A 24,031-nucleotide genomic window follows, 5' to 3' on the forward strand; every position below is an offset into this window, starting at 1 on the left:
GGCTCCAGACATCCAGAGGCCCTCAGAGCACAAGAGACCAAGGAAGAGCAACGGAGGGGCAGCCACGCCACACTCCCGGAAAGAGCTGAGGAGAGCCCCAGATGAGGGGTCAGCCGCATTGCAGAAGCCGGGGGGGTTGCAGTGACGTGCCCATGAGCTCCGCCGGCAGCCAGCTGTGCCAGAGTGACCGAGCCCCAGGCCGAGGGCACCTCACCCCCCGAAGGGGCCGAGCGAGCTCCGGGCTCCAGGCCCCGACAAGCAGCCACCAGGAGTGAGCCGGTGCGTACGCCCATCCCTGGACACCAAGAACCACCAATGCACCGATGTCTGAGGGCGTCTGCCACTGGCAGGGGGAGTGGTGGGGGGAGATAGGCCTCCATACCTTGGAGGTCCTGAGATGTCCCTAGAGAGGTGGCGTCTGATACCCGACCTGACATATGGACACAGACAAACAGGCACACACAGATACAAACATCCAGTCCCACCCTTATGGTCTCATATGCAATTACTCAGCACTCACCCAACGTGGAGACAGACATAAATAGACGCTGTACACACAATCACACTCCCCAAGAGTACTCTATACCCCAGGTCTAGGTACCCTTGCCCCTGGAGGGGGAAACTGCAACTAGACCCATGTAATGTTACCCTCTTTACTGGGGTGGAGAGAAGCAGACCGCCCGACTTCGCAGCAGCAGTGAGGTCCCACATTCCAAACCCCAATCGGACGGCCAACTCCTCCTCCCAGCCCCCCCGCCCCAACAGGCAACAGAGAACGGGTGTGTGTGAAGACTCCAAACCTCCCTCCGCCCGCTCATATGTAGTGTTGACGCATGTGTGTTCTAAGGCAGCGGTCCCCAACCCCCGGGCCTCGGACCGGTACCGGTTCGTGAGGTGTTTGGTACCGGGCCGCGAGAGTTGAGGCTCCGGTGTGAAATGTATAGTTTTCAGGGTTTTTATTGGTTTTCAGCGTTATTTTGTTATCGTTTTTATTGTTTACTCGGTTTTCCTTGGTCTTTTCACGTGTGTTATGAATAAATTTTCTTTTTTTCGGTACCGGTACTAGTTTTATTTTATTGTATTTATCCGCGACACCTTAAAGGCCGGTCCATGAAAATATTGTCGGGCATAAACCGGTCCGTGGCGCAAAAAAGGTTGGGGACCGCTGCTCTAAGGTGCTTTTACAGCAGCTGCAGCTACATTCTAAAGAAAAGAAAATGCTCACACCTCCACTTTCTCACCTTATATTCACTTATTGTGGTAGGCTAAACCTTTCATTGATGCATATACAGTAAGCACTTGTCATGGTCCTGAGTCTGCCGACTCAGTGTTTTGTGTTTCTTTGTGCTTTTGTTATTCTGAGTATGTATTCTGTTATTATTTGCCATTTGTTAGGGTTCTGTTCTGTGCCTGCCCTGGTCCCACTTCTGTGTTCTGTCTGTCTATGGTGTCACACTGTCTGCGTGTGAATCTGTCTAAGTTCAGTGTCTCGTCTAGTTCTCTGTGTCGGTGAGTTTCCTGTCTTATTCTGAAGGTCCCCTCTCATGTGAGTATGTTCAGTTTATGTTTCCCCTGTCCCGTTGGCTCTGATTTCTCCCAGGTGTGTTGCCCTCCTGTCTCTCATCTCCTAATTACCTGGTGTGTATTTATACTGCGTGTCTGCCTGTGCTCCTGGTCGCGTCGTCTGTGTTTCTCTGTGAATCTTCTGTGTACTCAGCATTATTCCGTGTTTCACCGTGTCTCTCTGCTCCTCGCCCCGTGTCCTCCTTTTGTGTTAGTTTTCCCAGTTTAGGTTTATGTTTCGGTTCTGCCCGCTTCTTGGTTATTACTCACTGTGAATAAATCTCACTTGCACCTCCACCACTGGCTGCTATTTGGATCCTCCTTCTCACCTCCACACGACTGCCGCCCCAGCCGTGACAGTACGACGCGACCACAAGATTGATCCAGCAGCTTTGTCTGGGGAGAACGACCTCGCACGCATCCAACGCCTGATGGACTGGGTAACCCACACCACCAACGCAAGGGCGAAAGTAGTGGGGTTAAAAGCCATCGGGGCAATCCTGGAAGGAAATCCCTACCTCTGCCAGCTCAAGGGAGTTTCGGACTTAATTTGCAACCTGCATAAAGGCCGGGGTGTGGTGCAAGCTTGGGAATCCACAAACTTTGTCCAGCAGCAGCGGACTACGGCAGCCCCGGAACAGTCACGTCAGCTTCTCCTGCCGGAGATTTTGCCCGGCCTGCCGGATGTGGTTTTGCCCAGCCCGTCGGAGCCGTCCGCAGGAAGGAAGCGACGATCGTGCCGTCGGCGCGTCACCCCACAGCCAGATATTAGGACTTCAGAACTGCCGGCTGTGGTGAGTGAGAAGGACCCTTTTTCTGTTTTGGACTGTGGGACAGTTTATTCAGGGGCTTTGTTTTGTGCAGCAGATAACGAGGAGAACTGTTTGTTGCCTGTTCATTCTCCTGCTCAGCTGTATTTACCTCGTTTAGTTGCCCAGCCGCAAGCTCGTTTAGCTGCCCAGCAGCAAGCTCGTTTAGCTGCCCAGCAGCATTCAGCTCGGCCTCCGGTATCCCCGCTAGTCCAATCATCTATGCAATCTCCGTCTTCACCGACTCCCTCTGTATGGGAGGCTGTGTCTGTGCCTCCCATTTTGGACTCTTTTTCTAGTATGTATTTTTTGCAGAGAGACAAACACGTTAAAAATGTAATCATTCCTCAACAGCTGGCTAGTTTAGAGACTGTTACTTGCTCCAGGGCCTCACCAGAGGTTAAATTACAGCCCTCAGCTGACTCTGGACCCCTGGAGGCTAGAAACCCAGCTGAGGACTGCACTCAGCTGTCGCTGCCTGAGCAGGGTTGGTGCTCCGCGCAGCTGCAGTCTGATCTGTGTTTGCCAGAGGCCCGTGTGCCTGCTGGTCCTGTTCTGTCCCTGCCAGAGGCCGTGTGCCTGCTGGTTCTGTTCTGTCCCTGCCAGAGGCCCGTGTGCCTGCTGGTTCTGATCTGTGTTTCCCAGAGGCCCACGTGCCTGTTGGTTCAGCCCTGCGTGTTCCAGGGGCCCTGGTGCCCGCTGGTATTGGGACTGTTTTTGCTGGGGGGCCCGAGGAACCCGTCCAGCAGCCTGCCTCGTCAGCTGGGGGGCCCAAGGAGCCCGTCCAGCAGCCTGCCTCGTCAGCTGGGGGGCCTGAGGAACCCGTCCAGCAGCCTGCCCTGTCAGCTGGGGGGCCCGAGGAACCCGTCCAGCAGCCTGTCCCGTCAGCTGGGGGGCCCGAGGAGCCTGTCCAGCAGCCTGCTTCATCGGCTGGAGGGCCCGAGTAGCCCGTCCAGCCAGCAGCAGCTTCAACCACGCCTGCAGCTCCGGCTCCATCCTCGCCTGGTCCAGCTCCGGCTTCATCCTCAGCGTCGCCTGCAGCAGCCTCCTCATCTGCTTCTGCTTCGCCTGGTCCCGCCTCTGCTTCAGCATCTGCCTCAGCTTTGTCTGGTCCAGTTTCAGCATCAGCTTCAGCGTCGCCTGATCCAGCCTCCGCATCAGCTTTAGCGTCGCCTGGCCCAACCTGGTCAGCCACACCTGCATCGGCTTCAGCTTCGCCTGGCCCAACCTCTGCTTCGCCTGGTGCTGCGGGGGCCACGCCGTCTTCAGGTCCCAAACTGCCACCTCAGCGTCGCCGGGCCCTTTTCTGGGCCTCTTGCCGGACGTCATCGCCGTCGTGGGCGGCCTCCGAATCAGCGCTGTCATCCCCGTCGCCGCCGTTGCCGTCCGCACGGTCGGCCGCCTGAACTGTTTCCCCGTCGCCGCCGTTGCCGTCCACATGGTCGGCCGCCTGAATTATTGATGAACTCTACGCACAATTTGTGTTGGACTAATTAAGTGCAGTAGTGAACCTTTAAACTGTTTGAGACAAACATAACCTTCAAAGTACAAATGGTCCACCTATCGCCTCTGTCAGAGCGCCCCAGGGTGGCTGTGGCTACAATGTAGCATGCCATCACCAGTGTGTGAATGTGTGTGTGAAAGGGTGGATGACAGGTTGTGTAAAGCGCTTTGGGGTCCTTAGGGACTAGAAAAGCGCTATACAAATACAGACCATTTGCCATTTACCATTGAAATACCTCTACTGCAGTGGAAAGTCACAACTTTAATTTTGAATGCAAATGTTCATTTCCAGTATTAGAATTGTGCAATTGTATTCAACTTTGTCAAGTGCCACTGCTGCTAGTTTGCAAGTGGGTGCAGAGAAGTTGGTTGGTGTCTTCTAAGTTTTTGGTACAGCACTGTATATCTTTGTGAGCACTTTCACCTAGTGACTAGCAGCAGCCCCTAGCAACCCCTTGCCAACTGGTCTGAAATATTTCCCCTTAGCGACCAGTGGTTGCCAGAGGTTGCAGACTGGTCTCTAGGCCTGTGCTACTGAGCCTTAGGTTAGTGCTAACCACTCTTCATAATGCATATTGTGGGGCCCAAAAACAAAGGCAGAGCAGTAATATAGCAGTATAGACTATAGACCACACCAACAAAGGAGCACTGCTTGCATATGTAATAATGTAATAATTTGTAATACTGTAATAATTTGGCCTAACAGAATTAGTTACTTACATTTAGAGATATCACCTGGACAGCTAAAAAAATTCTTAGTAGTAAAATGAAAAAAGCCTAAAGAAAGAAAATTGTTTTTACCTGTTCTACCTGACTCACTCCTCGCTCTTCACCATGCCCTTTGCTTTGTTTTCATCTCATATGTTTGTTAGTGAAAGACTATGTGCAAACAAAAAAAACATAAAACAAACTAAAAACCCCACAGTTAAACTCTAATTTAAAAATCAAAAACACCCTCCAACTGTTTTTCCTCCTGAGATGGATCGATGTAGCCACTCTCCGCACAAACGCTCATTTCAAAGTGGGCAGAACTGCAAGCATGACCACTTCCAATTCGCTAGTGTTATTATATGTACAGATGCTGATATGAAACTAAAGTGGGCTTATTAAATTTATTGAGAATTTTATAGTGAAGGTAATCTTTACTGCAAACATTAATGGAAAAAAACAAGCTTTGAAAAAGGACATTATCTACTGGCATAACCTAGTTCACACCATAAATACATTTTATGCTATTAGTTGAAAAGAACAGCGTCTCACACATGATTCATTTTGAGTTCACCTCTGCAAAATTAATCATTTAGCGAATGGTAGAAAACCATTGTGAGACACAGTAATGTTCACACTGAAGAATTGTGGAGAGCATACATGTTCCAGGAAATTGAGATCCGGAGCCCCTCATGCCCCTTGTAATTTACACCCATGGTTAAAGGGGTAGTGGGGGTAAAAGAAATTAATTGCTCATCCTTATATCATCACACATAGTGCACAGATACACAGATCAGCTTGATAAAAACTGCTTAATAAAGCAATACTGACACATTAATTTCATTAGGACCCAGTCACATAGAGACCAGCCAGGAACTGCTCAGAAAACATCGTCTGTTGGTTGGCAGGTTGGTACTGTGGTGGTTGGAGGCTGAGTGCTGTCTCTGGGTGAAATCAGTTGCAAAAAAGGTGTTGCACCAAAAGCCTTGTTTTAATTGCCCCAGTCACTAACAATCTCAGAGAACATGTATTTTTCTCTAGTGACCAGATGTTGGATCATGGGTCATTGACCCAGTGTTTTGAGTTTGTACGGGTTCATGATGTATTCCTGAATTTATGTGTTTTACTTTGCTTAGACTGAGAGCTTTGTATTATTTCCCTGCACTCCTTAGTTTATTTATCAATGATTCTAGTTCTTATTTCTTTTTCTGAAAAATTCCCTTTTTCGCGTCCAGTCTTGTCAAGCTTAATTTGTTCCTGCTGTGTTCCTCAGGTGTTTCCACTACCCTTATGGCCCTCCTGTGTATATATGTCTCAGTCTTCCTTTGTCATTTGTTGTGATCTCCTTTATCCCTCCTGCTGTGCGTCCCGTTTTGTGTGTGTGTGTGTGTGTGTGTGTTTCTCATATAATTTCCCAGTTTAACACATTCTTCTACAACTCTGCCTGCCACAAGGTGTATCGTGACAGGTCAAGGGGTTACCAGCGGCCCTGATGCCTACGTGACTGAGGCCCTAAGATCTCCTGTACTTTTCAACCAAACCAGCACAATTTAGATTTGACAGCTATCTTCACATTTCTGTAGCTGTTTTTAGTGTTGCTTTAAAGTTCTTTGACACAACACCTCTTATCTTAGTAACACCCATTAGTTTATCCTCAAAGCTTTTCTTCAAAACGCACAACCTTTTAATTCCTCATCATTTGACTCCCATGTTTTGTATCAAGCTGCCGCCTTTTACTATTTTTAAGAGTTTTCAAAACTGCCAGCGCCAATCCAGTCCCACCAGTAACAGGAATAAAGGCCTAAAATTGAAATAAAAACTATGAAACACCTTTAAATGGGTAACAGCAATAGCCTTCCGAATGATTTAGTACAACTGCCATTTTTGTTTTTTATCAGTCGTGTATCTGAATCATAGTAAAGTGCTGCCAGGACCAGGAAAAAGATGCTATTTTCTTTTCCATTTTGATTATTATTTTCTTTACATGCACTGTTAAAAAAACATCTTAAAAAAACAATAATATTCCGGCAGCTGGGGCGCCAAAATAATACCGTAAAATAACAGAAAATAACTTTCCCATAAAAAAACAGTTATTTTCAGTAATGAAAATAGTTTGTTGCGCTAATTTTACATGGGATTTTGCCTTTTCCAAGTGCTTTTAAACATTAAATTAGGAACATTTTGATTAATGTTCCTTGTTTAATCACATTGTGATTAAACAATGAAATTGCCTATAAACAAGGTCAATGAATGTGGCAATATGAATAATAATGCTTAAATTTACAGAAATATACAGTTAACAGTTGGGTTAAATAACATCATTTGATGTAAAAAAAAAAAGTATATTCAATTATATTTGATGTAATACTACATTATACAGCACAAAATAATTTGATTTATCTTTCAAAACATGTCAAAAAACTAGATATTGGCTTTAAAATTACAATTCACTGTTAATTTTACATAATATCACATGTAAATTTAGATTTTAAGTGTAATTTCACATATATTTCCTGAATATTTACTGGACTTTCAGTTTGAATTAAGTGTGGTCCCTGTAAGATTGTGGGTTTTATCTGTCACAAAACACCCAAAGAACCCTTATTAAACTAAACCCCTGATTATAATTACATCAAGATTATGTTAAGTCTTGATCATGTGTTGTGTATGAGCAGTTTGTAGATGTTTATTTTACTTATAAGACATGAGACATTGTTTCAATCATTAACATGGATTTTATTGACAAAAAGATAACCCTTCCTGGAACAATCCAAGAACAACTAACACTTATGCATAAACAAAGGCACGTAGAAAAAAGAATGTAACGCAAACGCACATTTGAGAGCACAAAAGAAGGGGACGATGCCACCTCGAACGTTAATCTGCCTCCCCACATCTGGAGCAACGAAAAGGGGTATATTTGAGGCACATAACCTGCAGGTTTAGAAGTAGCTCTAGCTTTCTGATGGTCTCACATTCAGGGCTGCTGCTGGCCATTTGGGTTCCCTTGGAGAAATCATATCAGTCATCATATGCAAAGAACAACTCGAGTAAAACAAAAGCCTCATTGTTATGCTGATTATACTTAACTGATAAGTATTGATATGTTGTAAGTTGTCACTTTAACACAAACTTTTACCAAAATAACTGAACGAATGGGATTGTGTTTGCAGAGCAAGCACCACAAGTGTCAATGTATAGTCTATTACAATGAACTGAGATGAAGATAATACTTAAGACAATGCTACACCTAAAGCAGGACAGAGTGACAGAGAGCCTGTCAGCAGACAGTAACATACCAACTGGCTAGCACTAATGCTAGCTAAATGTGAATAGGATTTGCAGCCTATATTTCACTTTTCTCCTATCAAGCGGGCCACCCATGCTGTTGACACTGACCATGAACCAGAGACCAGTGTTACTGAACAACAGATAAGGTTATCCTCAGGATAAAAAATAAGAAAAATAAGAACTTTTTATGCTCTCCACTCATAGTCCGCAATTTTGGCGATCAACATCAGAACCTTTGGATTGACTGCAAGGTTTTTCTTAGACGTGTTCCACTCCACTTTGGATCCCTTGTTGGGGTTTATCTTAAGGCATCTGTCGAATGAAAAACAACATCTTCATTAAGAAACCGAGGACTGGACTGTATGTGTTTTTTTTACATTTGCAATGAATCTAAGTGTAGATTGAGCTTGCTTTTGAGTGCGTGTTTGGACATACAGGTCACTGTGAAACAGAGGGTTGATGCAAAGATGTTTGGTTAACCTGTGAGTCTATTGCAAATGCTGTTTCCAGGTAGTGAAACATTTGTGAACATCTACTACTCAAAGGTCTCTTTCTATAACTTGACATGAGCATGAATCAAGGATATTTCAGAGACAGCCATCTGAAACGCAAATATTGGTTATTTGTTGATTTATCAATCTACACATCATCTCAACACTCAAGCATTGCTCATTCTTATGTGTTTTAGCTGCAAATGAGAGGAGATCTGATGATTTGATTTGGATTGCATAACTTTAGATTTCACTGTCTCATCATTCTTATGTCTCAATGCATAAAATTGACTGGTGCCACCTTACCGTTGCAAGAATTCCAAGGTTGCTGCCTGGGCTACTGGATAAGAAATGTTCGTGCAGTTGTAAGAGCCAAACATCAGGATAAGTGCGTCGCTGAAGATAGTGACATGGCCATTCACAATTGCCTGGTCCACAGATAACATGAAGTGCTCGGCTGCCAAAGTAGAGTTTCCTGTTGTGTACATGAACAAGAGACAAGGGGACAAAAAAAACAAGTCCACACATGACTCAAACAACTACACAGTAAAATTCGGAGTGTTAAAATAACACTTAAAGAGTTAAATTTAACACTGGTCCCGAGTCTATTTTGTCCCATTCGGAATTGGTGTTAAATCAACTCTTTCTATAGTGTTAAAATTTTAGAGTAAAATTAACTCTAAATAGAGTAAAAATTTAACACTGAGTAACACCGCAGAGTGTTAAATGAACCTAACACTACTAGTAGTGTCATATTATTTACTCTATCATAGTGATAAATTAACTCTATTTGAGTAAAATTCCACTGATTTTTAACACTGAATTGAGTTATTTGAAATTAACACTGGGGGTTCAAATAACTCTGATGAGAGTTGATGTTACTCTATACTGTGTTATTCATACACTAATCTCTAGTGGAAAAATTAGCTCTCATAGAGTAAAATTTTATATTAATTTTACACCAAGTAGTGTTACTAAAACTCTTCCTGTAGTGTTACCTTTACATTCAATTTAGTATTTTGCAGCATGAAAACCTGGTTTCTAATAATGCTTTAACATATAAAACAAGTAAGCAAAAACCACAACTAGATAATACGTTTAACGGCTTTATTTTGATGTCAGGCTCAAAATATTAAAACATCTCATGTAGTGTACATAAAACACTACACACACAAAAACAGTCATAAAACACTTTAAAACAATGAATTTAGTTCGGCATAAAATGACAATATGGAACCACATACAGGGAGGAATCAGAAGTGCCATACTTGATTTGAAGATCAAATGGTTTGAAGTAACACAGCTCTTTTATGTTCAACACCTTCAGCACCATATTGGGGTGCATTCTGACCTTAAATGCATGATAATGGTCATCAAAACACAGGGTTTCCATCAGTTTTCCACAGAGCAATACAATGTCATCTTTCACAACAATACTTTTGATCTTATAAAACACTGGAATCTAAGACACTACCTCTGTACAGATGATAAAGTCAGGGCGGTACTCTGTACCATGATGTTTTATCCACTTAGCTGAAAAAACACTGGTAGATAACACTGCTCCAAATTTTAAAGCAATTTCTGGACCTTCTTTCAGCTCTCCAAGTGTCACCATCTTTCCTGGTCCTAAAGCTAATCTTTCAAGGCTAAAAGACTCCCAATACATGGCCATACAACTTTGGTGTTTCTTGGCCAATGTCATTGTAATGTTTTTAAAGCTTTTTAATTGCTTCTTAAAGAAGTTATGTTTGGCTTCGTAACGCATGCACCACATGTGCAGAATTGGGCCAATATTTCGTATACTGCGAGGGTAATGTATCATGAAGTGATGCTTTGGTAGGAGACTGAGTGTAGGAAATAACTGTTTAAAGAGCTGATGATGATCATAAATTAAATGTTTGAGGTAGATGGTCATACCTTCTGACAGCACTGGTGAAAACACAATATTGACAATTTGTAGAAGTAGAAGATGCCAGTAGCTATCACCCACCTGTACTAAATTGCCAAACATCAAAGGTACATTACGCAATAAGCACCAAGATTGAATTGCATTTAGTCCTAAATCATTACTGCCATCAAACAACTTTACCCTTGGTGGGCGATTTCGCTGCTGATTGAAGCCATAGTCAAAGGCATGTATTCTACCAGCAAGTTGTTCAGCACTTAGGAAGTTCTCCTGAATGTACTGCAGCACAAGTTTCACCTCTAACTAAGCAACTCCCTCCAAAATGTCATGCATGATATCTACAGAAAAATTGTTGGCTGTGTTGAAATATTTAAGTGAATTCAAGAGACAAGTGCGTTTCACACCACATACATGAGGTAGCGTAGGATCTCTTTGTACACTTTCACAGTGCTGCTTATGCATATCAAGAGTTCTTAGTGCAACACCAGAATCATCTTCACAGAACACACTCTAAAAACAATCCTTCTCAAGCAGACAAAAATGACAACAATATCGAGCTGCAAATGACTCCACGAACCCAAACTGACTATGCAAGCCAAGATTGTCCCCGGTGACCTGGATTACAGTGCCATGAACCAAGTGTTTAAACATGGGAAGTTTCAGTCCCTCTGTCTCAACAACTTTCAGATCATTGACAAGTGGCTCAAGGATTGAATTAAAGCCATAACGCTTTGAGTCTTGTGCATGAAAAAGAGCACACAAATGAATATTGACCAACAACGCATTAAAGATTGGAGGAAAATTCCTTAGTGTAAAGTATATTGCACCTAATTTATGTACACCCTTTTTAGAGCCCAGGGGATTTGCAGTTTCAAAGTCATCATCAGTTGAATTTGTAAGGCATCTTTTTCTGCAGAAAATAGGGGACATCTTTTAACATAGGCAGCATCGATTAAGTCTGCATACACACCTTCTCTGGACATATTCCTTGACTTGAACATGTCGACAACATGGTGGTTTTGAAAGATAGTTTTCAGTGTTTCCAAAATAGGAACATATGCAAACCTATCAGTTACAATGACTTGATCAAAAGTCCCTGTGATCTTGTTTCTTCTACTGTCAAATCTTGTGCCAAGCACCATTTCAACAGGTTCAACAGTTGCCCATTTTTGTTTAAAGTGCCTATTTCGTTTAGCTTCTGAATTTAACAGTGTGAATGGGTTTTCAAAGTTTTTGAATGACTGCTCTAATTTCTTTTTACTTGTAGTGTCCTGTGAAGGTAAGCTCTGTAAAGCTGCATCTTTAGCCTGAGTATGAATCTCAAAAAACACTTCCTCCATTGAGGAGACAAAACTATTCACAGTAGATTGGCTTAATCCAGCTGCCCTGAGCTGTGCAACAGTAGAGGCACACATATCCAAAGTGCTCTTATTTGAACTTTTAAACATTTCAGATGTTGTGGGTGTTTCTTCTAAATTAGTTGACACCACCTCCCCTGTAGTGCTAACTTCTTTAACTGCCACATCAGGCTGTAAATTAACATCAGTGTCAGCCTGTTGGTCAAAATAGTTAAGGTGTTTGGTATTTAAATGTTTTCTAAAACCTGAAAAAGTGCCAAACACACAGTCACAGTCACGCTGGGCACATTTAAGGCGAAGATTTCTTCCAGGTAAGTAACCATGGACCAACCATAAATGCCTAACAAGCATGTTTGAACCAGTAAACTCAGCCTGACAGACAAAACACTTCATGATGGAGAATTAACCTTCAAGCCCTAACGAAGCAACCTTGTCCTTATTTCAGCAACTCTGGGACTTTCTTTGACTTTGCCAACATCTATATTGTACACAGTGGTTTGGATGAACGTGTACATGTTGTGAAGCATGGTGTTGTAAGATGTGCCAAACACAAAATGTGCTTTAAACAGTTCATCAAAAGCACCAAGTGAAGAGGTAGACTTGCATGGTATGGCATTCTTGTCAAGAATAATAAAGAACTGGTGGATGTCATTCTTTTTCACCCCAACAGCCAGGAGGTAGGGTTGAGTGCTGGTAGTGATGGCATCAAGGTGCTCTTGGATATTTGTTCAAGTCTGAAAAGATAAATACAGACAAGCAATAAGAATCAAGTGTTTCTTAAACTGGTAATTCATACCATAAAAATAGAAAAGAAACAAACCTTCTTGAAGACCACAAGATGCCTTTCTGCTTGAGAAGCTGACACCTTTCCTGGTCTCTTCCAACCCTGACCAGATGGTGGAATCAGATGTAATAGCAATAGAATCGCTGAGAGGTCACTGTCCCAGCCTGAAAAAAATATTTGTTTTTAATAAAGTTGAATCATCATCATCAATAACAAATTTCAATGCATCTGCATTGACAAAATGTTTGAGTAGGCCCAAAATACAAAAGGACAGCTGTTCTGTGACAAACATTATATATGCTGTGAATGTGCTAATCAAAGAAATAACAGCTCACTAATGTCAGCATTAACTTCAGTGGCATCCTCAGGAGAGTCAGCTGCCAGCAAGAGTTCTTCCAGGTCACTGGTAGAAGGAAGCTTTCTGCCTTGTTGGATAATCTTTCTTTTGAATGTTGTTGGCCACCTCTCCAGCAACCTGCCTGATACATCCTCACCAAACATCAGTACAAAATCCTGTTCGATCTGTAACAGGGATAGAGAATTATATCTGCTATCTGCAAAAAATAAAATGTGTTTACATTGTCAACGTAATGAAAAATATTCACCAAGCCTTTGATATCTTTGAAACGTGGAAAACAGACAGTATGTTGCTTGATAGCAGGGGGTCAAGGACCATGTTGTGTCAATAAACAAATGTCAACTTCATCTTCTTCTTGACTGTGTCTTCATCAGCTGAATGTTTCATCAGAGAGATTGCTTCCTTACACTCATCCTCACTCAGCACGTTCTCTGTAACAAACTGCAACTCTCGGCTGACAGTTGGTTCACCACACTGGTCTTCACCCGATGATCCATCTCCTGGTGCTAGACAATATGAAATACAACTTTATCAAAACTAATAATAACATGTGATAGCCATTATTAATACAGAACCACAATTTGGAACTGTATTATATGTTTCCACTTAATTTTAAATGTTACCTCCAGATGATAATCGCCTCTCTTTAGCAGTGCATCTCTGTATGGTTTTAATCCTCCAGGCCAAGTACCCAGTGCCACTCTCGCCATCATAATAATGTTCCTTGGAGAGTGACATATACAGACATTTTGTTTATTAATTTATCAGTAAGTTATGTAACCATGAACAGTTGATAAGGACATACATTTTGGCAGGATTTAAAATTTTGATTTTAGTTGTATCAGTTATTACTGTTAGCTACTTACATAGCCATTTTTTGAGTATGGGTCACTGAGGTAAGGGAAAAAGGTTACAATTCCTCTGGCATACATTTCTTTTACCTGCTGTGGTGGTGATGTACTGCAAGATCAAAAGGAAAAGAACTAGTCAGCTTCCCTGGAATTAATAGAGATTTAAAATAATTTGAAAATGATAGTAAAAATCACAGGGCCAGAAATAAATTACCCATTTTTTTCTGTCATGTCAGCTACCAGTATGTTGACCATTTTTCTTCTGGTTTCATCCACCAGGGACTTGGTCCGATTGTACTCATTTATTATACGTTCTCCACCAGGTTTGCTGGTGAGAATGGATTCCACCAACTGGAAAAAACAATAAAAACATTCTACATGTTGATATAACCACTACAGTTCAGAACACATAAACTACAAAAAAAAAAGACACTATTAGAAGAATGTGGAAGTCTGTTAACTCTTACTTGCTCAGCTTCTGCATCCAGCTTCTGACGTTTCTTCAAAGGGCTGTCTGAAAGGATGACGGTATCCTGTGAATCTGATGAATGATAACTGGAACCGCTCAGGAGACACTTCTGCAACAGATGTTTCCAGACCTCAAAAATAGGAGCAAAACAAATCAGTTTAGACTCATTTTATACACTCTTTGATTAAACAATGTAATAATGACACACACAAAAATGACATCCAATGAAACACACATCACTCAAACAAACCTGTTTCATATTTGATGGTTAGTACTCCGGTTGAGGGATTTGTTACTATATCCTCAAATACATCCTCATCCAACTCAGTCTCTGAACTATCAAAAACTTTCACTCCTTCTGTTACGGCTGGCACACCAAACTTTGCAAAGGCTGGAAACAAGCACACAAGTTTGTGTAAACAAAAAGATTACATGACATCTAATGTTTTGTAGCTTAAAATGAAGATCATTTCAAGATACTTCTTCAAAAGTGAGTCAGATAAATAAAAGCTAAATTATTAAGCGCCACTGACATGCTTGATAAGTGGTAGATTAAAATGGGTGATACTCACATTATGCAGTTTTTTCCCCACTAAATATACATTCATAACTAAGATGCTTCCAAAACACAGATCATTTTCAATTAATCATAAAATGCAGTTTGAAGAGACTAAATAACAAAAAGAACTTAAAGCCCCTTGTACACCTTTTTTATACAATGTTGGTTTCTTACCGGCAATCAAAAACTCCTTAAGGCTTGGCTCAGATACTCTAAAAAATTTCTGCACACCTCCGAGTTTTGCTTTAAGCAGCATGCTTCCTGTAGACAGTAATTTCTTATAGTCAGTGCTCTTCATTGAACTACAGTAAACAAAAAATGTGAATATTAAAACAGTCCCATAAATACCAGCAAAATAGCCTTGAAATGTTATTTCTTACTGTATGTTACTTTTATGTCAGTGTAACAAGGTGTTTCAGCTCTTTGGCGGTAGTTTTTAGCCCTTTACTAAATGAATATTTCATCTACAAAAGATATAATCCTCAATACAAAACTAAAATAATTACTACTACTTTTTACCATTTGTCTGATCTAACTTAGCACTAGGGAGTCAGTATTTTGTCATCATTAGTTAACATACTGAACAGTCTGGTAACCAAAATGGAAAAAGGAGTGGGGTAACTTTTGTCAATACCATCAACTCACAATAAATACAAACGCTGTCATCTTAAATTCAAACTACTAAAAAACAGCATTAAAAACTGAATCCTGGACATTTTGGATACTTTATCAAGCTTATAACACCTGCTGGTTGTACTCCTGTAACTGTAAAATCGCTGAAGACAGCCGAGTTAAAATAAGACAATAACCTTACTGAAAACGACCTCTATATCTGGTACATAGGTATCAAAAAAAGAAAAATGTAACATTTAGTGTAAACCTTTAATTAGTTAATGCTTGGGTTACGTAATTTAAAATTTAACGATAACTAGCGAATTGCCCGCGCACTGAGGTTAGCCAAAATGCTAGTTAGCTAGCTAATGTTAAGATGTAGATCCCAACACATGGAGGGTTTAATTTAATGGAATTTCGAACATGCTAGAACACAACACAATCACCACTACACACTGAAATAAATTTTGATAACAAGCCTTACAGTCCAACACTGATATCAGTCAACTTTTTTAGCTAATTAACAACCTTACATTAGCATACAGACAGTGTCACATTTGCTTCTGGTACAAAATGAAATATATAATAAACATGGACAAAAGGAATGTAACCTTATACTTGAAATGTGCAATTCACTTGTATTTTTATTTTATTTTTATTCCTATTTATTCTATTTATCCCCTTTGTATATTTTATCTATATATGTCTTTGTATTTATATATGTGTGTGTATATATATATATATAATATTCTTAACTCTGTAACTTCTGTCGGTGCTGTGCTTTTTGGAAAACAAATTTCCCAGAGGAACTCACCCGAGGGATTAATAAAGTTTTATCTTATCTTATCTTATCTTATCTTAACCTTATTTTAACGTGCTACCTGTGCTTAAAATGTCGAATTGTTGGTTTAATAAGTAAATATGAACAACTTACCCTGCAACTGATGTGAAGAAAATGGCGTCCTGAAAAATCCTCTTGGTTTGAAAATGAGTGTGGTGGGAGGAGCTTTCTAGAGTAACGTTGAAACTGCCTCTTTTAACTCCACGAATCATCACCCACACTGGGGGGCGTTTTGCTCCAGCTGTTGTTATAATGACTCTATTAGAGTAAATACACTTTAACACTGGGAAATTTACTGTGTAACTGCAATGTTACAACTGATGTATATCAATTACATACACTGGCATGCAGTTTGGGCCCTGCGGTCAACTACAAGGTGTCCAAACTTTTGCTGTGGGCCTTTTCCTTTTCTGTTTAACAAAATATGAAAATGATTTTATTTAAAATTAAATGTCATCTGTAACTTTAAGCCATTTGGAGATTATTTCATCTTCTACTTGCTTAACTGTTCACATGAACTGAAATTTTGACCATGGGTGCCCAAACATTTACATTAAAGCACCACAACTGCGACAGGTGTAATCTTTTGACATCTGTAAATGCAGCACAATACTCACCTTTACAGCTTACTGAATAAATTTGAGAACTCACGCTACTAATCTGCAGGGGAAGAAACAAAACCTTATGAATCATGAAACCTGCCAAAATCCAAATACATGTATGCAATGTACGTTTAAATGTAGTCAAATAATTCGCCTCAGCTGCTTTAGCCCTACTTCCTTTCCACAAAATAGAAGGAAATACTTGGCTTACATCTCCATTACATTTTACAGGGCAAAACTAGCACAGTGGGCTACTTCTATTTCCTATTTCTCTCACTTCATCACGCAGCACATCTTGGCACGCACAATAGTGATGGGATTTCCGGCTCTTTTTAGAGATCCGGCTCTTTCGGCTCGGCTCACTAAAAAGAGCCGGCTCTTTCGGCTCTGAACCGGCTCTTCAGGTTGTTTTGTTGCTTTAATTATTTAATCATTAACAATAATATAAAATTATGCAGAAAAGGAATTACTAATGTAAAAAAAGTGGTTTTATTTATATATGTTTATATATGGCCCCTAGAGACAAAGCACGTACAAACTGTAAAGCATATACAAACTCCAAAAAGCACGTACAAACTCCAAAACACATTTCTAGCGTTTACTGAACTTCCAAAACAGAGCTACCCAGATCACTTAAATTACACAATTGAAAACATGTGTGTATTGTTTGTGTATTTATAGACAAGCACTCATATTTATTCAAATAATTTAAAAAAAAAAAAGTTCATTTACCTGTTACTACCACACACCAAATCCGGTTGTTGATACTTCCTGGCTTGTGTAGCCACTAGGTAACAAAAGCTCAACACTGCGCCCTAGAAACCTGGAGCACTTCTGTTGTCATTTGTACGTGTTTTGGACTTTGTACGTGCTTCTGAGTTTTTACGTGTTTTGGACTTTGTACGTGCTTCTGAGTTTTTACGTGTTTTGGAGTTTGTACGTGCTTCTGAGTTTTTACGTGTTTTGGAGTTTGTACGCGCTTCTGAGTTTTTACGTGTTTTGGAGTTTGTACGTTTTTTGGAGTTTGTACATGCTTTGTCTCTAAGGTCCACCATAAATATACTTTATTTATTCACTCCACATAAAATGTAATAAATAAATCATATAATACAAAAAACAACTATTTACATTTTAAACTTTTAACTATTTAAATTTTCAGCTTTTTCCTTTTAAACAAATTTAACGTGAAACAACACAAAACACTGCAAACCACAACACAATTAAATATAAATTAAAATATTAAAACAAAAAGAAGATGCACATTCTCTGTCATATGGGCCTGCATGATTTCTGAATCCTTTATCATCTGCAACTGAAAATAGCGGATGATTACTATACCTTTCTAATGTGACGTTGTTGTCCCTCGCTCTCGTTCTCTCTGGCTCTGTTCCTGTGCTACTGCGAGTGTAACTAACGCCCCTCCCCCCTCTGCCCAGCGCAAAGTACAGGCCGCGCGTGCGGAGTTTAGTGGAAAAAAGGGCGAGAGAGAGGGTGAGAGAAAGAAAAAAAACCTCACGGCTCCCAATAAGGAGCCGGATCGCGTCGTTCACTTCAAAGAGTCGGCTCTAAGAGCCATTTCGTTCGCGAACGACCCATCACTAACGCACAAGCTCTCTACAAGAGTGCAGGTGTGTTGCTAGAGTGGAACAGATCGCCTATTAGCTCTTAAGTTGCATACTTAATTTCACATTAAGACAAATGCATCAGTAGCAGCTGTCAACGTGGGCCCCCTAACGGGTATTAGCAGTGTAGAAACTTAGCGGTGTAGAAACTATCCACGTAGCAACTGCTGTGTTTACACGGTCACAGAAAGCTAACAGCTAACAAATTAGCGAACAATAACTCTGATAGCCAGCAAGATAGAGGCTGGTCTAGTTGTATACTAACTGCATCTTATACTGACAGACGACGTCTTTTGCCTTCATAGCTAGGGATTCCATGCCTTTCACCGTCTCAGTAAACTACGAGCCATAGTGGTCAAGCAATTCCAAGTTAAATCTACTAAGCTGAGTTTGATATACTTGCCTTGCAGCACTGCATGGACGATCTTTCACCAACCTCTCTCTTCCAGCGCGCTTTCCATTAGTGATGCGCAAATCATGAACGAATCGTTCAATACTCGAGAATCACTTTACTGACTCGTGAATCATGAGTCACAAGCCCAACTGACTCACTGACTCATCCCTGTTGCTCTTAGCAAACTAATTTCATTAGTAGAAATATATCTAGCTTACAATTAAAACTGTGAGGAAAAAAAACAACAGCCAGTTTCTTAACAAAAACATTTCTGCTCTGAACTGGAAGAAAAAACCCTGAGTAGAAGCTCACATCAAGAAAATAGCTCCTCGGTTCACAGTAGCATCGCTCTGCTAACATGCTAACAGCAAATTTGAGCTACTCACCCCTCCTTTCCTGTGTTGAATCATAGCGTAAGCGAATCACTCAGGACTCACTCACCCCCTCCCTCCTGGCTCACAGCTTCTTCTTCTTCTTGGTTGGCAACCAATGTTAAGGCGCATTACTGCCCCCAGGCTCACAGCTCAGTGGACATTTAGATGAGAAAATATATATTTGACACATTTGAGGAAAATACTACTAAAATAAAATAAAAATAAATAAAATAAATGTTCCCTTTAGAATTTTTTTTGCTCTTTTTTGCTCCATAAAAATAGTTGTTTTTCTTTTTCAATCACTCATCTTAGCAGTAGGATATACATGACAGGAGAAACAAATTAAGTTTGAGTGAAAATGTACATTTTTTGCACTCTGGTCAACTGACTCAAATGAGTCAAAAACCCGATTCACTTCGGTGAGTGACCCCTTCAAACTCGATTCAGTAAAAAGAATCAAGTTTACCATCACTACTTTCCACAGCCATACCCGCGACCTTGTGGTTGTTAGTTCACATTCATTGGCCGATGCTTAGCGTCATGTTATTATGTGTCCCAACATCCAATGGCATGTCACATTGTTTTCATGGCCACGCCCTCACCCCAGGTGCAGAGGCCTATTTCTTTTCAGGAATGTTGTGAATACTTTGAGATTTATATTAATTGCAATTCCTACCTCTACATTTATCTTTTAAAATATATAATTAGCACAGCATGGCCGTGCAATGTTTTACATGTTTTGTTTTTTTTTAGTTTTTATTCCTATTAATTATATTTTCACTTGTTACCTCTGAATTATTAAACCAGACCTAGATGACAAAAAAAATTTCAGAAAAAATATAATTCAAATACTCCTTTAATTATTCATTATTCTCATTAATTTTCGATCATTTTATATATTTTTCCATAATATTACATTTGAATTTAACAGATCAATCTGTCAAATAACAGACAAATATTTGTGAAATTATGATACATTTCTGAATGTATTTTTACAATCTAAATATGCATATGTACAACGAGATATATTTAAAAAACAAGAAAATTGTGTTTTATTACATTTACAGTGATGTTATGTTATTTCACATTTGACATGTAAAATCACAGTCTACTTATGTAAATTTAATGATATTCTAGAAAAACAGTACAAAACTGTAAAATATACAGTAAGATACTTTTATATTACTTTTTTTTTTACAGTGTGTGTTATCAAATAGATGGATTTCTAAACCTTTTATTGGGCAATTAAAAGCTCGGCAGGTTTGAATGCTATGTAATTTGATTTTATAAGCCTCAAGAAGAAAACCTCAGTGTTTTGCGACAGGTTGCGTTTATGCTTATTGATAGCTGTTGATAAATGTTTTTTTCATTTATTTATTTATTTTTTTTTACTCTGGCATGACCCTGATGTAAAATGAATTCTTTCCCTGGCAATATGCTAAAACTACCACTGCATATTTTACTGTATATTACACATTGGTTGCCATACAAAGTGCGATATTTTCACACGTTATACAGTCATGTCTGCATGGCATCTTCCCACAGTGATATAACGCTGTTCTGATCTCCATTCCTCAGTTTTATATGCAGGAATCATCCTTTGCTCCTGCAGAGGTTTTGGCACACCATAAGAGGCTATACACGGTGGGAATGATTAAGGCGCTGTTTGAAAGCTCAGCCCATTTGAACTCTGTTCCCCACCGTTCCTTTTCTGAATCATCATCTTATGAGCACAGCTAACGTTCCTTATCTCTCTTACACCTGCCCTCATTTCAGCTTGCTTCCCTCTGCCGACGTCTCTCGCTCTCCCCCTTTTCATTTTTCTTTACAGTCCCAGATTATATTTCAAGAGTAGATGAGGTAATTGTGTTGCTAACCCCATTGAAGTTAAAACTGCACAAGGGAGGAGGCAGTCTCTGAAAAGGTGATTTGTGCCAGAGCGGATGATCAAGTGCATGTGTGTAGGATGGGGGGGGGGGGGGGGGGGGGGGGGGGGTTGCATTCAAAAAAAGATGAGAAAAGATTCCGACTCCTGTTGAGGTAAATCTGCAAACATATGTTTGATCTTTGGAAAAGTCAATTAGAACGATGACTGAAACCTTTTCTTTTGTCACAACACCACACAATAGGAATGCCAATTTATATTCAACTGAGCACCAATATAAAACCTCTACAAAACAAATGATCTTTATACTTTTGTGAACTGACTTCTCTTCAGATCAGGCGTCGTAAGAAAAGGGAAATTCCACCCAGTTGAACTCCACCTAAATAAGGCATCAAAAGCCACTTGGTTAAAACTATGTATCTTGTAGGACTTGTTTGGTCTCATAAGCTGGACTGTGATAGAAGTATATTTCACACAGTCACCAGCTGATGACATAAAGCAAACATGTTGACAGTTTTCTGGTCTGTGGCTTTCAGGTGTGTGTTACATAATGCTAAGGAATAAAACCATCACCAATGATCTTAGAGAAGCAATTGTTACTAACCATCAAATCTATGAAGGGTTCAAAGGCCATTTCCAAGCAATCTGAAGTCTATCATTCTACACTGAGAGATTATTCGCAAGTACAAAGTGTTCAAGATAATTGCCAATCCTCCCAGGAGTGCATGTCCCTGCAAATTCACCTCAAGGTCAGAACATGCAGTCCTTAGAGAAACTGCAAAATAATGCAAATGCTGCATTTCAGACTCCATAAACCGAACAAGTATGGATTGTTTGGAAGGGTCACCAGGAGAAAGCCTCTTCTAATAAAAAGAATATGGCAGCACAGATTAGATTTACAAAGTTGGCTCTGAACAAACAACATCTGTCCTTTGGATGAGAACAAAACAGAGATGTTTGGTTTTCTCCAAACGTCGTGCTGTGCATCATGAGCAAACACAGCATATCAGCACAAACACTTTAAACTAACTATCAAGCATGGTGGTGGAGGGGCTATGATTTTGAGTTTTTATTTTGCAGCCACATGATCTGGGCACCTTGCAGTCACCGAATCAATCACAAACTCTGCTGTATACCAAAGTATTCCAGAGTCAGATGTGGTGCCATCTGTCTGACAACTAAACCTTGGCCCAAATTGCTTCATGGACCAGAACAATCATCCCAAGCACCGCAGCAAATCTACAACAAAGTTGGCTGAAATAGAAAAGTGTTGCAGTGACTCTATCAAAGTCCAGACCTCAGCTCAACTGAATTACTGTGGTAGGATCTTAAGAAAGTAGTGGTACAGCATTTACCTACTCAGGTTCTAAATGGCTCTTTAGATAGATTTAAACCAATTCAGATTGACAGACATAGCTTTTGTATTTATTTTACACTTAAATTCAAGACAAATTTAGGAATATCTGTTTGCATTCTATTACTGAATAGTTTGTTTAACAAAGCCCAGGTTGAATCCCCAAAAACTCAAATTTAAACCAAAGAACAAAACTGGTGTATTGAGTAGGGTTAAGACAAGACGGAGTATTTGTTTCAGATCATCAAGTAGGTGAGACTCTTAGTATGAAAAGCAAAAAGGAGAAGAAAAAAAAATGAATCATGACTACCACTGTCGGCCGGATTACTCAGACTCGCTCATTTCACTTAGACCTGACCATGAATAATTCATAAAGTCATTAACCTAAGCAATTTGCCCATAGCCCTCTCCTCAAGCCTATGCAAAAGAGCTCTATTTGTGGAGCTCTAACCCAGAACATGTCCAACTAAATTTCAGAGGTTTCAAAGTTTTCTCTGGGGCAGCAGCAGCCTGCCATGATGATGATGATGATGATGACAACAAAGATTTGTTATATAATTCAGTCACGTGAATGTCTTTCGGGGGAGATGTTACAAACAGGATATAACTGGGAGGGTACTGTGTCATAATATCTCTGAGATTAAATAAAGAGAACCAAAAATAATATTCCTGCCTTTGAAGTGTCACTCCGGTGCTGCGGAGGGGATTTTGAATAGTCTGGATTCAAATATTGAAATTCCTTAACCTTCATTCATCCTCCAAAGAAAGCCATCATCCCTGCATCCATGTAAATGTGGCAAAAACCATTTAGATCATATGACATCAGTTCTACATGCTTAAGGTGCATACCGAAATAAAAACTGCGGTGCTGTGTCAGATCTTTCCTCAGAATTTTGCTGTCACAAAGCAAATATCACCAGCTCACCAGCTCACAGGCAAAAAATATGCACACGACATGAATGTTTTATGACTTTGAATAATCTGCTCCTTCAACTGCTCTATGTTGTAAAAAATGTGTGTACAAAATATTGATTAATCTATAGACTCTAACAGAAAATGGCATGTGATACGTCAATAAATGTCTAAAATGGATAAAAATCAATGCGTCTCATCTAAAATTATGCTTCACCCAGGCCTAACATATACTTTGTGTGCAGAGTCAAGATAATAACCAAGGATGCAAGAGACTGGCTGAAAAAAAAAGATTTACTGTTAATATGACTTTGTATACACTCACGTCTAAAGGTTTTGAGCCAACCCTAATTTCTTTAGGTTTTGCTAAGAAAATTGAATACAGGCACAGTGATGTATTGAAACATATGAAAACATATGTGCAAGTACAATATATAAGTGACCGTCTTTATTCTTCATCATGACCTGAACTTTCTGAGGCAAAAATTCTTGTCATTTCTTTAAGTCAGGTGTGTCCAACTCCAGGCCTCAAGGGCCGGTGTCCTGCAGGTTTTAGATATCACCCTGAGTCAACACATGTGAATCAAATGATTAGTTCACTACCAGGCCTCTGGAGAACTTCAAGACATTTTGAGGAGGTCATTTAGCTATTTAACCCTTTAAGACCTACCATAGAACCAAGTTCGCCAGAGCTTACTTTATATTTTTACATGCTGTAGTGCCTTTTTTGAGAGCATTTCAAGTTGCTATACATCAATACAACCATTATAGCCCAAAGTTTAATA

General features: G+C 40.2%; 1 long non-coding RNA gene and 1 pseudogene across 2 annotated transcripts; both read right to left on the bottom strand.

Moving 5' to 3' along the window:
- Positions 1-7,433: 7,433 nt before the first annotated feature.
- On the bottom strand, positions 7,434-18,092 carry LOC148096273 (uncharacterized). Its single transcript, XR_015717195.1, has 4 exons — positions 18,044-18,092; positions 16,721-16,763; positions 8,672-8,840; positions 7,434-8,186 (listed from the first exon to the last, which is right to left on the bottom strand). It is a non-coding gene; the product is annotated as an uncharacterized LOC148096273 (long non-coding RNA).
- LOC148096274 (uncharacterized) lies at positions 9,468-14,472 on the bottom strand (annotated as a pseudogene). Its single transcript, XR_015717194.1, has 9 exons — positions 14,342-14,472; positions 14,090-14,221; positions 13,837-13,973; positions 13,638-13,731; positions 13,395-13,494; positions 13,019-13,277; positions 12,749-12,935; positions 12,450-12,577; positions 9,468-12,363 (listed from the first exon to the last, which is right to left on the bottom strand). The product of XR_015717194.1 is annotated as an uncharacterized LOC148096274 (transcript).
- Positions 18,093-24,031: the final 5,939 nt, after the last annotated feature.

Source organism: Neolamprologus brichardi, chromosome 23 (assembly GCF_056152115.1).
Source record: "Neolamprologus brichardi isolate AB-2024 chromosome 23, ASM5615211v1, whole genome shotgun sequence".
Taxonomy (NCBI): Eukaryota; Metazoa; Chordata; class Actinopteri; order Cichliformes; family Cichlidae; genus Neolamprologus; species Neolamprologus brichardi.